Genomic DNA, 14125 nt, shown 5'->3' with positions numbered 1-14125 from the left:
GTCCTTCTAGTGTCTAGAACAGTGGAACATAGTGTGCACACTATAAAACATTTGATGAATGAACAGATGCTGCAATAAACATTCTTATATATACATATTTGTGTACATTTTGATGTAAATTTCTAGGAGTGAAATTCCTAGATCAAGACATTCAATGCATATGAATTTTAAGTTCCCAATATCCTTCAAAATTATTGTATAAATTTACCTTTTCCTAACAACCCATGAGACTGTCTAATATCATTCACTTTTTAAATTTTTCAACATGGTCACAAGGGTATTCAACTAATAATAATTCAATATGTCATATATATGTTTCATGTACTTTTCTATATCTGTGTTATATAATAAAACAGTTTAAAACTATTTCAATATTATAGTAATAAAGAATGTGCTAGGAGAAATTCGGCAACTAAAGTAAAAGCCAGAGTGATTATTGGACAATATCCAATCTTATTCTTACATAATGAATGTATTTCTGCAATTTTTAATCATGCTGATTGGATGGCAGAGGACCAGAAAATATGTGAAATGTCCTAGAATTGCTTATATTTAATCCCAAACTAGCAAGATCTTAGTGTATACTTTCTAACAAATGCTTTAAAGGAAACTCAAAAAATTTTTAATTGTTTTAATGTATCTTTCTTGGAGTTCCCGTCGTGGCTCAGTGGTTAATGAAACTGACTAGGAACCATGAGGTTTCGGGTTCGATGCCTGGCCTCGCTCACTGGGTTAAGGATCCGGCATTGCCGTGAGTTGTGGTGTAGGTTGCAGACGCAGCTCTGATCTGGTGTTGCTGTGGCTCTGGCATAGGCTGGCAGCTGTAGCTTTTATTAGACCCCTAGCTTGGGAACCTCCATGTGTCATGGGAGCAACCCCAGAAAAGGCAAAATAAATAAATAAATAAATAAAAATTAAAATAAATAAAATAAAATCTTCAAAAAGAAAGCAAAAATTAGACTGGTACCCCTGCGAATGCTCAGCAAAACAGAAGTTTTGCTAGAGGCAGACCCATGAGGGAAGCATATTCAACCATCTGGTATCAAGACAGGCTGTAGGATTCAGTCCTAAAAGTTAGATCTGAACCACAGAACCCATTGGTTCCATTCTAGAAACACAAATCAGGAATTCAAGGATTGTGTATCAGTACCACCTCTCAGTTCACTGACAAAATCTGAATTCTAATAAATTAGTTCAAAAGTCCTTCAATAAATTCTTTGTTCCCTCCCACAACTGCTAACAATTACTGAACATGCCAAACAACCCAAGTCCATTAAACAAATATTTTTCCTTTATATATTTATATATACACAAACACATGAACATTTCATGTACAGTGGTTTAGAAAAGTGATGATTTCATTGTCATAAACTGTAAGTTTATTTACTGAGGACTTACTATGTACCATGTACTATATTAAGGGCTTTACATACTTCCTATTTAATCCACAGAAATTTTGCTAAGAATTATTTTCCCCTCCCCCATTTTACACTATAGAAATCAATGCTAAGAGAAAATATGACTTGTTCAAGTTCACATTGAAAAGAAGTAGTGGATCTAGACTTGTTACCCACTACTCCAAGTCAGCTGTTATCCTCTGCTGAAGCAAACCTGAACAAATATAAAGAAGCTGTCAGGTCGGCAAGAAATTACAGCACACTTTCCCTTCCAGCAGTGCTCTCGTGGCCTAAAAAGGCTACATTCAGGTGTGCAATGGGCAGAGGCACTTGCACCATGATACTCTTTCCCATAGCTGCCAATGTTCAGCCTTGCTCAATGTAAACCAAGGCTGTGAATCTCACAGAAAAGAGCAGGTACCAAAAATCAATGAAGAGGAGTTCCCTGGTGGCCTAGTGGTTAAGGACTTGGCTTTGTCACTGCTGTGGCATGGGTTAGATCCCTGGCCCAGGAACTTCTGCACACCGTGGGTACGGCCAAAAAAAATCAATGAAGATAGATGGATTGGAGGGCATTATGCTAAATGAAATTAGTCCAACAGGGAAATACAAATACTGGATGATATCACATATATAGAATCTTAAAAATACAGCAAACTAGTGAATATAACAACAACAAAAAAAGAGCAGACTCACAGAGAACAAGCTAGTGGTTACCAATGGGGAAAGGGGAGAGGGGAGAGCCACGAAAGGGGGAGAGGGTTAAGAGGTACAAACTAAAAAAAAAAAAAAAAAGGTACAAATTATTATATACAAAATAAGCTACAAGGATGTATTGTACAACACAGGAAATATAGCCAATATTTTATAATAATTATAAATGGAGTATAACCTTTAAAATTGTGAATCCCTATACTGTACACCTGTAACATATATTGTACAGCAACTATATTTTAATTTAAAAACTAATGAAGATATGTACGTATTTTGGACAAGTCCTCTGAGAGATTCTGATACCCTAGGCCCTAACCCAAAGTTGAAAATCATTGAGCAAGGACTGCTAGAACAGTTTAGAGAATTTATTCTAGCTATTTTCTCTAATATTGCATTATTAGAGTATCGGCAGTAGAGTATCGGCTCGTTTGCTATAACTTTCATTGCCTGGGTCCAAACTGTATTTTATATGCCTGAAAGTCTCAAAACTGCATGGGTTATGCTTAGCATTATTTATTAGTTTAAAGTCATGCAGTTTTGTTCTATTAAATTATTTTTGGAAATTTTGCTCCATTATAAGCTTATTGTTATGCCAACACCTTTCCAATGAATAAAACTATATATATATACATATATACACAAACATATATACATACACACACATATATATACACATCCATACATAACTCTTAATACATTAAAAATATATGTAATGTACCTGTAAGCTTTAAGCAAAACAACATAAGGAACATCCTATATGACTGACAACATAAAAAACATAACAATGCCAAAAACTGATACCTACTAATGTGCCCTCCCCTTACAGTAGAGTGTTACTTCTCCGTATAAGCAGATGTTCACAGAATATACCTGGCAGGATTTTCTGATTTCCATGCTGGTGAGTTCCGTTCCTTGTTTTTACTTCTGTTAGCCATTTCATTCAGCACTGAGACCGTCAGGTATTCATTACTGACTGATGGATTCAGCCTGCAAATATGTTAATAAGTAAGACCTGTAATTTCCTTTTTCATATTGAAATTTACCTGGCTTTGGTATCAAGGCAACAGTGGCTTCATAAAATGTCTTCTATTCTCTGAAAAAAATTGTATAAGTTTACTCCTTGAAAATTTGGTAGGGCTGGTCTGTGAAACAATCTGGGTCTGGAGTTTTCCTCATGGGAAAATATTAACTGCTAGCTGGATTTTTTTTCCTTTAAAGCATACAGCCATAGAGACTAACTTTTATTAACTACCCTTTTGGGCGCTAGATTTAAAGAAATCAGAATAGTTATATCTTTCAGAATATCAGATGATAATAATAAACATTAGTTCACAGTTGCTTTTTTACCTTTTGGTCCTCGGTCATGTAGTCATTAAGTCAATTGCCTTTCTTTCATTTTCAAAAAATCTCTTTCTGTTTTATTTCCCATTGAGAGAACTGACTGCACACATTTGAATACATAATTTTATATCTTGCCATTTAACCTTAATATCTTAATGTAAGCATTTCATGGTATTTCATCTTTTTTTTTTTTTTTTTTGCCTTTTCTAGGGCCGTTCCCGTGGCATATGGAGGTTCCCAGGCTAGGGGTCAAATCAGAGCTGCTGGCCTATGCCACAGCCACAGCAACAGGGCATCTGAGCCACGTCTGTGACCTACACCACAGCTCAGGACAATGCAGGATCCTTAACCCACTGAGCAAGGTCATATATCAAACACGCGTCCTCATGGATGTAAGCTGGGTTCGGCATCCACTGAGCCACATCGGGAACTCCCTATTTCATCATCTTCTTAACACTTCTCATTAAAAGGCTGCATAATACTTTACTGAGAATGGCAGGTTATTTATTTTTCTATTAACCACTTGAGTTGTTTTCAATTTCTGCTACCATTACAACAGAGTGGTAATAAACATCTATAGTTTTAGAACCATATGGGCTTTCTATTCTTTTTGAGACAGTTTGTTTCTAGACTCTGTGGAAGAGGTTAATTCTGGAAAACTTAACACCTATATTTCTGTTAATATTAACCACTCTCAGGCTAGTCTCACTTTCTGCAGCTCCAGTTAGGTATATATTAGATTTCCTCACATATCTACTTCTTTTTCATATTTTCCAATTCCTTTTCTCCCTCTGTCATGGTGATTATGGCCTTACAAATCTGCATTAAACCCACTTACTGAGTTTTAAATTTTTGAACAATTACATGTTTTATTTCCAGAAATTCTCTTTTCTTTTCAAATATACCTGTTCATTCCTGATAGTCTTTTATTGCTGACTCATCTTTGCAACTACTTAGATTATTTCTTCAAGCATTTTAGACACAGTGGCCCAATACTCTGTAATTGACGATCCTGACAACTTAAGTCTATGGGGCTCTAAATCTGTTCATTTTTCTGCTGACTCTTATCCATAATGGCTTACCTTCCAATGCACAGAGGGATCTTTGATTTTGAAATGATTGCTTAACTTGCAGACTGAACTATTGAGGGTTTCCTCTAGACGCAATTGCTTCTGCTTCTGCTTCTGCTCACATTGCATGTCCCAGGCTCAAATTCCTCACCTACCTACCAGGCCAAAGCCCAGTGTCTTGATGGCACTGTGATTACTGACATCTGCCTTATGCTTTCATTGTCTCTCTGATCTATTGGTTTCTGTATTTGTGGAGAGAGGGTCCTTAGAGACTTATACTACCTTTTATGAGACCAGAGATGTCTGAACGATCGTGTCCACACTACCAGAAGCAGAAATCTGACTGTGCTGGTTTGCACTGTGTTAACTTGGTTAAGCTGGAACGATCCCCAATCTCTTCTGTGACTGTGAGTTGAGTTGTCTAAGAGGAATTTGTGTGAGATTTAGAAGGCAGGGTGAAACAACAGTCATTAATCTCTGAAAGTTGTTGTAAGCAGACATGGTGACAGAAATTCGCAAAGGTGCCCTGCGGGATGGAGCTTGTCCTTGCTCTCCTCTGTTCCATATCCATTGCTTCTCCCCAACTATGGATCCTGTTGACCAACAGCAGCCACACACCTATAACGAGACACGTAAGTAGTAGCCAGACAGCTCCCCACAGACCTGCCCACAAGGTGCCCCCATCACTGGACATGCTCTGCTTCTCAGGTGTCTAGCTGCTGACCCCTTCTCCAACCATAACTCCCCTCCCAATCTCACTTCCCCAGACCCTTCTCAAATATATATCTAATTCCTATAAAAAGCCTTTATTCCACAGCATTCATAATGCCTCTTCTCTTCAGACTGATTGCTGCCTGATATACACCCTTTTAATTTTAGCTTAATCAATTATTGGGGGGGGAGCCCAAAATGTCTATATGAAGGTTTCATTCAACAACGAAACCTAAACAAACAAACAAACAAACTTTACTGTGCCCCTGCTATAACCAGCACTGTTCCAGTTTCTGAGGACATAAAAAAATTGCTTTCAGGGAAAGACAAATACATAAGAATCACTATATTCTGAAGTAAATTAAATGCTAGAACTCTGCACAGATTCAGAAGAGGAGATTCAATCCAGCTGGGTTTGTCAGAGGAGACTTTCAAATGAAGTAACCCTTGAGTCTTAAAATAAGTTTCTCAAACTTGAGAAATGTAGATCCTCCTCTTTTAAAGAGTTTGGTCTGTTTGTGAGCTGTGTAGTGACAATTCTTCACCACTCAAACATTCTGTGCTATAGCAGTCTGTGCCGTATTTAGTTTGTGAGTAGTGATTTTGTTTTTTGAAAACAGTATCTTTTGCTGTATAAGTTGTTAATTAGAATAAACTGGTTTCATGGATCTTTATATTTCATGTGTAAATATGTTTTAGTTTTATAAGACTAATGAAATAAATTTATACCTAATTATGTATATACATATTTACGTAACATTATCACATAATTAATTCAAGTCAACACCAGATGCTCTACGAAAACTTTTTATCTGGGGAAAATCTCTACCTTGTTCAAGCTTAAGAAACACGAGGAATCATTAAGTACGTCCCTCACCATCCTAACCCTAACCCTTTCTGTTGTTAATAGAAAAACAATTACTAAGTCATGAGATTTAATATCGTGAATCCTTCTTCTCCTCTCCATCTTCACTACCTCTAGACCCTCCTGAAGTTCGTCGTCACAGGATCTACAGGATCAAATACAAGTCCCTTCACATGGGGTCTCTGCACGGTGACCTAATCTTCATGTGGTACAAGTGTGTCATTATATATCAATCTGCCACTGTTCTTTTCTTATATACACATGACAGTTTACTATAGATACATGACCCTAATACAACCATCCCACATACAGATGTGTATGTGGGCAATGAAATGTGACAGCAGAACTTAGTTATAAGGTGATCAGCCTGATGACCTAGAATATGCTTATATTACATTTTTTAAAAATTTTCATCAAAATAAAATTTAAAAACTTTTAAATTCTCACAGATAAATCACGAACAATCCCTTGTGCCCTGCTGAGTAAGGCCCATGCAATGCATGGCACAGCAGCTCTCAGTCCAGGCTATATCCACGAATAAAAGATCCTTGGTTAAAAGCTTAAAGCTTTATTAGCCAACAATAGTGCCTATGAAGGCAACTATTAGATATGATTTAACCCCAGAATAAGTGAATTAACTCAAGAAACTGTATAGGGTAAAAGACAGTTATTATTTAAACAGAATAAGATGTATTAATTTTACTGAGCCTTGACAATAATTATAAGGAGTTGTAATAACTCAGACAAAGCATTCAAATGCTCTGTTTTTCCCCATTCTCTTCCAGAGTTCAGTAACCAGAGCACCTACCTACCTCTCCCAGCTTATCCCCTCCTGCCTCATTCATTACTCCAGCTTCAGCTACTCCAGCAAGATAAGCTTGTCCCTACACAATGACAACTAACCTACCTTTTCTTTTGCTTAGAAAATTCTTATCCCCACTCTGACTTGCAGGCTCTTTCTCCTTCATCCAACCAGCTATTATTTAAAGAGAAGGAAATTCAAGGACTCTTTTGTTCTATTTATTACTAAAAAGGATCTCCTTACAAGAGATCTATTTCGCTGAGCAAATAAAACATGGTCTTGAATATTATTCAGCCATAAAAATTGAAATCTTGTCACTTGTAACAACACGGTGGGACCTTGAGGGCATTACAATAAGCGTGAAATAAGGCAAACAAACAAAAAACCAAAATCACAGATACAGAGGTGGGGATGGGAGTGGAGGAAATGGGTGAAGGGGGTCAAAATGTACAAGCTTCCAATTACAAAATAAATTAGTTCTGGAGATGTAATGTACATCATGGTGACTATAGTTAATAACACTGCAGTGTATAACTGGAAGTTACTAAGTGGATCAAAAAGTTTTCATCACAAGAAAAAAATTTTAACTATATGTAGTGATTTTAAATAGACTTACAGTGATTATTTTGCAATATATACACATGTTAAATTAGAATGTTTATACCTCTAACTAGTGTAATATTATATGTCAATTATTCTCAATAACAAAGAAATAAAATAAGGTCCCAACTACAGGCACACTCTGTTTTATTGGGCATTGCTTTGTTGCACTTTGTAGAGTATTTTTTTTCCAAATTGAAAGTTCATAGCAACTCTGAGTAATCAGATGATGGTTAGCATTTTTTAGCAATAAAGTATTTTTAGGGAGTTCCCGTCGTGGGCAGTGGTTAACGAATCCGACTAGGAACCATGAGGTTGCGGGTTTGGTCCCTGCCCTTGCTCAGTGGGTTAAGGATCCGGCGTTGCCGTGAGCTGTGGTGTAGGTCGCAGACGCTGCTTGGATCCCGCGTTGCTGTGGCTCTGGCGTAGGCCGGTGGCTACAGCTCCAATTGGACCCCCTAGCCTGGGAACCTCCATGTGCCATGAGAGCGGCCCAAGAAATGGCAAAAAGACAAAAATAAAATAAAATATTTTTAGTTAAGGTATATACTGTCTTTTCTTTCATAATTCCATTGCATACCTAATGGACTACAGTATAAACATAACTTTTTTTTCCATCTGCAAAATTTAATCAGAAGTCTCCCCTAATTTGGGGGGTGGGTGGTTGAAATTTTTTTATAAGCCATTATTGATTTACAGTGTTGTGCCAATTTCTGCTGTACAGCATAGTTACCCAAAAGCCTAATCTCCAAAATACACAAACTCATACAATTCAACAACAACAAAAAACAACCCAATCAAAAAAATGGGCAGATCTAAATAGACATTTCTCCAAAGAAGACATACAGTTGGTGAGTAGGCCCATGAAAAATTCTCAACATCACGAATTATTAGAGAAATGCAAATAAAAACTAAACATAATTACATGCACTGGGAAATCAAAAAATTTGTGTGATTTGTTTTATTGAGATATTCGCTTCACCTGAGTTGTGTGGAACTGAGCCAGCTATAAGGTCTCATCTCACCAGGTTCAACAGTGGTTGAGATTTGGGTATTCAGTCTGTAACATTAGTCAAAAGTTGTCTGAGTGTGATGAGATATTCAGGTCTAACATTTCTGACCCTGGTAATTCCAGGCCTTTCCAGGACACCAACAAACTCCAAAGACACTGACAAATTCCAAGGTATAGTACATATCTCATGGTCAGCATAGGCTCCTAAAATTCTTCCATTGGAATGTTCCTAGGTTCTGGCAGCTTATGAACTGATAAGCTCCTCTAATTTATAGTATTGCACTTCCGGGAAACTCCTATTAAGACTGGGAGCTGAAAAAAAAAAAAAAAAAAAAAAAAAAGACTGGGAGCTAATCTCAGGGGCCAATTAAGAAATCCAGTTAGGGGAGTTCCTGCTGTGGCTCAGCGGAAACAACACAACTAGTATCCATGAGAATGCAAATTTGATCCCTGTCCTCTCTCAGCGGGTTAAGGATCTGGAATTGCCATGAGCTGCAGTATAGGTCGCAAATGCGGCTTGGATCCTGTATTGCTGTGGCTGTGGCGTAGGCCGGCAGCTGTAGCTCCGATTCAACCCCTAGTCTGGGAACTTCCACATGTTGCAGGTGTCTGGCCCTAAAAAGACCAAAAAAAGAAAAAAAAGAAAGAAAGAAAAAAATGAGGAAGAAAAGATCCAATTAGAAGACGGAGACTAATAGTCTACTTATATGCTCAAAATGTAACCCCAGACCAATGGTATCAGCATCATCTGAGTACTTGTTAGAAATGCAAATTAGGAGACCCTACTTCTCACACAGTGAATCAAAGTATTACAGGGGTGAGGCCCAGCAACCTGTATTTAACAAGACTTCCAGGGAATTCTGATGCACGATAAAGTTAAAGAACCACAGATCAAAGGTATCCTAAAAAGACATTGTCAGTATTACGAAGAAGCAGCATACTTAGCAACAATCTAGTAGACCACATAAATTTCCAAGAATATTGCAAACTGGTGGAAAAAGTAAGCATTAGGCTCTTCTTTGTTTGCTTCTTTTCTAAGAATTGGGTGCCAGGAACACATGGAAACTCTTAGTTCTCTGGTCTAAGTAGCCGGCCAGAATCTGGGTCCAGATCTGGATGGAAGGCAGGGGTATTAAAGAGGTGGAGAGGCAACCACCAAAAAACGTTCCAGAACACTATTAGATTTTAATATTTTATGGAAGAATTGGCCATTCTCATGCTCCACTCCTTACTGTGGCACATTGAAAACATACCCATCTACTCTAAGCACAATTCTACCCTGCCTGTAAATTATTTTCTTGCCTCCCAAATATGGCACACATTTAAAAAGACGTCATTGCAGTTTACAGATCTGTTTTTTGCAAGTGCAAAGGTCATTAACTGCATTCACAGCTGCAGCCTTCCCCCTGCTAGAACGGAATGCATTCTCTTTGAGAGCCAAGGGGAAAGGCCTTCTTTCGTTCCTCTTAGTATAGTGGCTTCCATAAGCTCTCAGACTTCAGCAGCACAGGAAATCGGTTCCCTTGGTAGTCAATAAAAATAGGAAAGAAAATAACAAACAACAGGAAATTACATCTTCCAAGGTAACCATCATTACTAACCAAAAGAGAATGGATGATGCTCTTGGCAAAGAAATATAGAACTTTTTTCTGTACTTCTTTCAAACATGCTTGGGATTCCTATTTCAGAACCCTGAATTTCACTGCAAGAACGTCCCTTTCTAGGCTAATTCAAAGAATAATGAAGGATTAGATTCTACAGCTTCAGGCAGTTGTGTAGTCAACTGACAGGCAAAATGGGAAAGGCAGTGAAATTCACCTTCCCTGGCCCAGGGCCCTCCCCAACTCTTTCTATAATCATCTTCCACCTCCAGGTAAACTTTGTCCGCCACCCACGTTCAATCAGTCAAAATACTCCACTTTCGTTCGCAATGTCTCAACCATCACCTTGACCTAAATGTCTAAGGCTGTGTAAAAACAGCATTGTCAGATTTCATAAATGTGCAGTGATGACTCAAACTGAAAAGAGACATTCTGTCACAAGGGAAACACAGCTTGTCAAAGAAACTCATATTAAAATTGGGTAGCTTTCAAATTATAGCTTAGAGTACTTTATTTTTAGAGATGAGTTTTATATTTTGTACTATTTCTCAAAAATTAAATTTTAATAAATGGTACTTCATTTGAAAAGCCAGGATTAGTATTTTACTATTATGAATCATTAAAAAATTATATTTGTCAATAATTAAAAGTTTCTATTTTTTTGTTGTTGTCTTTTGTCTTTTTAGGGTCGCACCCGAGGCATATGGAGGTTCCCAGGCTAGAGGTCCAATCGGAGCTACGCCACAGCAATGTGAGATCCAAGCCCCGTCTGCGACCTACACCACAGCTCACGGCAATGCCAGATCCTTAACCAACTGAGCGAGGCCAGGGATCGAACCCAAAACCTCATGGTTACTAGTCAGGTTCATTAACCACTGAGCCACTATGCGAACTCCCAAAGTTTCTATTTTTAAAGAATTTTAATTTTGAGACTCAACCCTGCTTACTCTTGAAATTAAATAGCAGTTAATTTTTTGTCCCATAAAACACTGCATTCTTTTTGCCGCGTCTGAAATAAACCAACTAGTTTGTCTTTTACATTCAAATACCAATACCTTGGAGTTCCCGTCGTGGCGCAGTGGTTAACGAATCCGACTAGGAACCATGAGGTTGCGGGTTCGGTCCCTGCCCTTGCTCAGTGGGTTAAGGATCCAGCGTTGCCTTGAGCTGTGGTGTAGGTTGCAGACGCGGCTCGGATCCCGCGTTGCTGTGACTCTGGCGTAGGCCGGTGGCTACAGCTCCGATTCAACCCCTAGCCTGGGAACCTCCATATGCCGCGGGAGCGGCCCAAGAAATAGCAACAACAACAACAACAAAAGACAAAAGACAAAAAAATTAAAAAAAACAAAACAAAACAAAACAAATACCAATACCTTAACAGTTGGTAAAACCAGGGGCACTGCCTTTGTGTTGCCTTCAGTAAAGTCATTCTCAACAATTGTTTAAACATAAATCCTTGAATCATCTACTTCTAGGAGTCAATTTCCCAAGTTTTCTTTGAAATGTCCTCTTCTTTCATCTCTTCTCTTTTTTCTCTGTTTCTTCTTGAAAGTTCCAAGGAAAATAATCTAAGGGTGAAAATATTTACAGAGTGTGAGTCAGAGAATTTCCATCTGGGACTTCTACTGGAAGAAATGTGTGACATTTGGGACTTTTATTCACTAACGTCACCTTCTCCCTTGCCATCTCTCCCATCGGTGTGCTCTTTATTGTCTTGCTGGTGGTGGTCACACCGCTCTGTGATAATCTCATAATCTCCGGGCTGTCCTGGGAGGAGAATGATCAGCTTCTGAGGACAGGTAGGAGCAGCACGCCACCACAGTCCTGCCAGGAAAGCAGGCACAACCCAGTCCACCTTAGCTCTCCCCTGTCCCTCTAAATTTTACACCCTCAGAGAATATTAGGAGGGAAGGAGTAAAGCCCCTAGGACAGAATTTAGTTGATATGCCCTGGCCTTTTTCTGCCAAGATCTAATAAGAGGAAGCCCCCAGCAGTGAGGCATCCTAGACTAAAGTGGGGGTAGGCCAGGTGGGTGGGGGGTGTAGTCAGCCCCTCGCATTTTATTTTATTTATTTATTTATTTTTGTCTTTTTAGGGCCGCACTTGTGGCACATGGAAGTTCCCAGGCTAGGGGTCTAACCGGAACTATTGCTGCCAGCCTATGCCAGAGCCATAGCAACACCAGATCCGAGCCGTGGCTGTGACCTGCACCACAGCTCATGGCAATGCCGGATCCTTCATCCACTGAGCGAGGCTAGGGATCGAACCTGAAACCTCATGGTTCCTAGTTGGATTCATTTCCACTGCGCCACGTCAGGAACTCCGCATTTTAAGTAACTGCTAATTTTCCTTCAGACAACATGAGGTCCTCCCCCAAAGCAGCCCAGTGGTGTTCAGGACACTATGCCAGAAAAGTAACAGGTTACAGTTCAGCGGTATAAAAGGAAATAAGCACAACTCTCTGGGAAGGAAAGACTCCTTTATGGAGAAAAGAGAAGAAGCTACAAAGAAAATAAATAAGAAAAAAGACCTAGGAAGATAAGTTCAGGAGACTTGGAAGGAAAACTCTAGAACTTAGAACTATGAAAGGATCAAAAACTGATATAAGATTATAGTATAACTATAATTTCTTAAAAGAGAAGGGTAAAAAAATGAATGACTATATCTAGGTCTTTGGAAACTATTTTACAATTCAGTCAAAAGAGTAAGAAGGTATAGTGTAAGGTATGAAAGACTTAGAGGGTTATGTAGGGAAAGAACCTTCTGACAGTACAGGTTGAGAAACATCAAAACACATTATTGAATAGTTGCAGAATTTAATTATTTAGAAAAATATAAAAAGTGCATTTTTTAAAATCTTTATTATATATGCAAACTATTGCCTTTGGAATGGATAAGCAATGAGATCCTGCTGTATGGCACTGGGAACTATATCTAGTCACTTATGATGGAGCATGATAATGTGAGAAAAAGGAATGTATATGTGTATATGTGACTGGGCCACCTTGCCATACAGTAGAAAATTGACAGAACACTGTAAACCAGCTAAAATGGAAAAAAAAATCATGACATAGAAAAATCTTTATCATATAGCACCTACTGTTTGTCTAGCACTGTGAGGTTGTCACAAGTATAAGATATTATAAGATATTATACCTAGGAGTTCCTATTGTGGCCTAGTGGGTTAAGAACCCATCTAATATCCATGAGGATGAGGGTTCCATCCCTGACGTCCCTCAGTGGGTTAAAGATCTGGTGTTGCCGTGAGCTGTGGTGTAGGTTGCAGACGTGGCTCAGATCCTGCATTCCTGTGGCTGTGGCTGTGGCCAGCAGCTGCAGCTCCAATTCAACCCCTAGTCTGGGAACTTCCATATGCCTCAGGTGAAGCCATAAAAAGGGGGGGGGGAGATTTTATACCTGGATGAGACTGGGAAAGAACCCTCTAGTTCTTTCCATTCAATCAGATTTGTTGAATGGATATAACTCACTCTCAACTATATTATAAATGGCATCTAGTTTAACCCCCACAGCATTCCTGTGAGGTTGGTAGGAAACATATTGATGCTACTCTAAGGCCCACAAGGGTGTAGCCAAGGGTGTAGGTAGTCCTAGGTCACAGAGGAAGCCACTAAGATGGTGTGAAGCATAAACTGCCTATAAAAGCATTTTCAAAAGATATTAGTGCTGGTTCCCACTTCAGAAAGTTCATTCATAACATGCTTTGTTATAGTACAAGCAGGCAAGAAAAGAAACAGAAAAACTCTTTTATCTAGCTCATTTACTTGGAAGAATGAGTATATCCTGTGACATCTTCCTAACGTTTGAGAATCTGGCATGCTTATGTCTGGGAATAGCTGCCTGAGTGTTTTCATATAACCACTCTGAACCAACAGCACTGATAAACTAAAACATACTGTGTTGCATCAATTATACTGAAACACAAAACTGCCTTTTCACCATGAAAGATAACTGAAATGAAATATTTTTTGAACAAATATTTTTTGTTTTTTAA

At 38.6% G+C, this 14125-nt stretch overlaps 1 long non-coding RNA gene across 1 annotated transcript; it reads right to left on the bottom strand.

Annotated features, from left to right (window-relative positions):
- On the bottom strand, positions 2313-12199 carry LOC106508272. The gene is made up of 4 exons (XR_002346140.1): positions 11785-12199; positions 11487-11681; positions 4535-5140; positions 2313-3098 (listed from the first exon to the last, which is right to left on the bottom strand). It is a non-coding gene; the product is annotated as an uncharacterized LOC106508272 (long non-coding RNA).

Source organism: Sus scrofa, chromosome 7 (assembly GCF_000003025.6).
Source record: "Sus scrofa isolate TJ Tabasco breed Duroc chromosome 7, Sscrofa11.1, whole genome shotgun sequence".
Taxonomy (NCBI): domain Eukaryota; kingdom Metazoa; phylum Chordata; class Mammalia; order Artiodactyla; family Suidae; genus Sus; species Sus scrofa.
The sequence above is the reverse complement of the archived record's forward strand: the minus strand, read 5'-3'. Positions and strand labels throughout refer to the sequence as shown.